Source organism: Cyprinodon tularosa, unplaced genomic scaffold (assembly GCF_016077235.1).
Source record: "Cyprinodon tularosa strain WSP-4 unplaced genomic scaffold, ASM1607723v1 ctg187, whole genome shotgun sequence".
NCBI classification, from domain to species: Eukaryota; Metazoa; Chordata; class Actinopteri; order Cyprinodontiformes; family Cyprinodontidae; genus Cyprinodon; species Cyprinodon tularosa.
Genome location: NW_024038657.1, coordinates 8,014 through 11,770, shown reverse-complemented (window position 1 = coordinate 11,770; position 3,757 = coordinate 8,014). Strand labels below are relative to the sequence as shown.

At 37.8% G+C, this 3,757-nt stretch overlaps 1 long non-coding RNA gene across 1 annotated transcript; it reads right to left on the bottom strand.

Annotated features, from left to right (window-relative positions):
* Positions 1-636: 636 nt before the first annotated feature.
* On the bottom strand, positions 637-2,990 carry LOC119781992. The gene is made up of 2 exons (XR_005280624.1): positions 2,726-2,990; positions 637-2,651 (listed from the first exon to the last, which is right to left on the bottom strand). It is a non-coding gene; the product is annotated as an uncharacterized LOC119781992 (long non-coding RNA).
* Positions 2,991-3,757: the final 767 nt, after the last annotated feature.

Below are 3,757 nucleotides of genomic sequence, written 5' to 3'. Positions count from 1 at the left end.
TTGTCAAACTTTTGGTGTCGATCATTCGATTTCATCCTGGACACTACAGAAAATGGGCTTAAAGTGTAAAAAACCGAACTTCTCCTTTAATAGCCAAAACTTGCATATAATCTGGATCAGTACATTTAATTGAATTGTTCCTTGGTATGAGGCACACCTCTGGCAAAAATTTTCTAAAAAATCTTTTCATAATTTCATAATTGATCCTGCTAACAAACCAACAACGTTCCTTTGTCTTGTATTTTTGTTTCAGTAAAATACCTCTGGACTATTTCTGTCCAATGCTGGGGCTTTCAATAGCCACTGCTGCCATCTTCTGGTTTAGTGGACAACTGCTTGTTCTACCAAATATCCCTATCTCACAATGTTCGAGAAACTTTGAGGTCCCCTCAGAGCATGCATGCCCTGCGTTGGTGACCCCTGATCTTGACAAACCTGTTGAACAACCACAATTCATAGGATATCTGGTTTCTCAGGAGAAAAAAAGCACCATAACCAACCTTTTCCGGTAAGGGAAGGCAGGGCCTATTTATATGGCCTGGGGTTGTTTGCCAAGTTACACATCCAACCAAAGTTCCATTAAGACACTGGGGTCAAGTTTCTGTACGCAGGCAAATGAAGGTTCAATGTCCAAAATTGTTGATTGCTCTGGGTCATTTATTGTATACGTCAGCCCATAATTACAGAGTTCAAACTTTGCTTTTGTCCTTTCTTGCCAGCTCTCTTGGCATGTGACTTTGTGAGGAGAGATTACCCGCTGACACAAACAAGTCCTGGTTCTTCAGTAGAATAAAAAACAGTCCAGTGAGTCCAGAAAGGCAGACCAAGTTTTCCAGGCACTTTAATAAAATGGAACAATCAGCAGTGTTTAATGGTGCACTAAGGTCCCATAACACCAGTAATCTGCTTCTTCCACAGTCTACATTTACACAGATATCACTGAACACCTTGATAAGAACAGTCTCTGTACTGAGCAGAGAAGTATGACTGGAAAATGTTGAATAATTTAACTCATGAAGGGAGGTTGGCAGCCTGTCCAAGTAGGGCTGTAACTACCATTTATTCATTTATATATTGCTCGAATTGTGATATAAACTAAAATAATTGCAGTGAAACTGACTGTGGGATGATGAACTTGGTCTCTCACTAAACTGCAAGGTGTTTTATATTTGAAGAGCCAAAGGTTTAATCATCTTAAGTCATTGTCAACATGCACTGTCCATCTAGTAATTGCCAAACACAAGCTACCGACCCATGAGTCCTTCAGTCCATGGAAGAGGAGCATAAAGAGCTACTAATGCAGGTGGAGAGCAGTTCAAGTTGTTGACAATCAGAAAAAAACATTTTCATGAAGATTTATGCCCAGCATGCAACTTAGACAGCAATAAAACATCAAACCAAAAGTTTAACCATTTTCCACCGACTGAATCAACATTCATTAAGGGATTGATATGTGAGCAACCTCTTTGGCTGAAAATGATACCTTTATTAGGCGTTTGTTTTCTCAGTGTTGGATGTTGAATTTGTATTACATTTCTGCTGGATCCCGGAGCTCAACCCAGCAAGGTTGTGTGCAGAAAAAAGATGACTTGGCCTTAGTTCAAGAGCCACCGTGGTCAGAGGCTTTAAAAGAAAGATGATAAAATCAAGTTTATAATGTCGGAAATGTCTGGCAGGGAAGACAGGAGAGGAGAAATTCACAGCTGAGCCTTTTCAAAAGTCTTTCAAAAGAATTATGTTTATGCTCCTTAAGACTCAGAAAATGGCCAGATTTAAATAAATTAGAAACATTTCTAGGGGAGCAGGCCACCGAACCCACCTAGAAGATCTGCCTCCGGACCTCAGTATTTTTTGGCCCTGCGTACGCCCTGTGTCCAAGTCAGCCCTTTTTGGTTTTATAGTAACCGTTTTAGGGCCTGGGGGAAAATACCTCACAAAATAGACAAATTGATCATTTAAGTTCAATCAGATATATGACAGGTAAAGCTTTCTTCAGGGAAGCCATGGGTAAAATATTGAGACAGCAGATGGAGGAGCTTAGTTGGTGAAGGATTTCTTTCTTTTTTGTAGTCTATTTGGTAAAATTATGGAATTTTTCAAAATAATTTCTAGTGTGATACAACTTTGGTCCTGGACTTGATACGCATACAGATTTAAAAAAGGACGCACTAAAACTTAAAGATGATGTGGAATTCAAATTACACACGCAGAGCACAGACAGCAAATTGCACTTTAGAGAAACAAATAAAATACAAAGGCATTTTATTTATGAAATAAAAATATTCAGTGCTTTAATTGAAAAACATAAACACAACTGCTTTATTATAAATTAACAGCATGTGGTAAAAAAAAAAAAAAAAACCTAACTCATAAACTGATTAAAAAAAAACTCCAAGTCCGAAAAAAAAGGAGTTTATAAGACCAGTGGAAGCTCACTTTTTATTGGCTAGTCATACACTTGAACCTGTTCTTAAAATAGAATACTTCATTATGAAGGTCATTATTTGCACTGTTAGAGGAGTATCTGAATTTCTCATAGGTCTTCTGTGCCTCTGTCTTAGTCCACGGCAGCTTGATCTTTGATGCATGGTTAACGATGACATCACTGCAGGAGCCAATGTGCAGAATGCCCAGAGCATCTATAAAAAACTCTGCAGAAATGACAAACAGTTGATTAGTATATTTAAGACTTTATTCAGAAATAAAATATGTAAAAGCTTCTGACCTAGATGTGCACTTCTTGACAGGCGGGGGTCAAAGCCAACTTGACGTATTTTGTCCGTTTGAGCCATAAAGAAGTTGATGACGGCATCTGCTACTACACAGTTGGGATATCCCTTGATTACATGGTGGTATCCATTCCTGATATGCAAGCAGTTACCATCCTCTCCCCCTTCTTCCACACTAATCTTGTGACGGTAGGTGGCAGTGTATCCAGTTACTTCTCTCACTGCACCACCAACCTAAGGTTTATGTTGAAACAAAAAGAAACACATTATCTTCTTTAATTTTAAGGTATTCCTTATTATCTAAATCTTTAAAAAATAAACTTTAAATCAAAAAAAGTAACAGTTAAATATATAATAATAGTGACAGGGGTAAGACATCCAATGAGGTGATCATTTACTGACCGTACTGACAGTACTCAGATAGCTTACCGTATCTAAAATTTTGCATGTGAAACCCATTATTTAAGTCATTCAGATAGTCTGAATTTTTTTATGTAAAATACATCTATATGCGTGCATATTTCCAATGTTATGAATTAACTCAATTCAGTTTTTTTATATAGCAACAATTCACAACAGATTATATCTCAAGGCACTTTGCAGAGTCGTCTGTGTAGAGCTAAATCAGTCTCATATTTCACAAATACACATGTCATTCATACATGCACAGGACAAGCTTCACACATACACAGCCAGATTCAAGCAAGCATACAAGATTCACACATGCACAGCACAATATTCGACAAAGTATTTCTGGTCCATAAACAATTCTAAATTAAATTACAAAGTACCAGTGGTCTTTAAACTTCACTGCAGTTGTGTGTGGATACTTGAGACTCTCCTGATATGCCTTGATACACAAATGCATTTTTTTTTTAAACAGGGGATGGTTTGCAACCAATCACAGAGCTCCCCTGTAAAAGCCAATCACAAGAAACTACTCTATGTGGGATGACTATTTGGTGTTCTATCAGCTCAGCATACCGCGTCAGGCCAGCATACCCTTAGTAATACGCATTACATAGAGT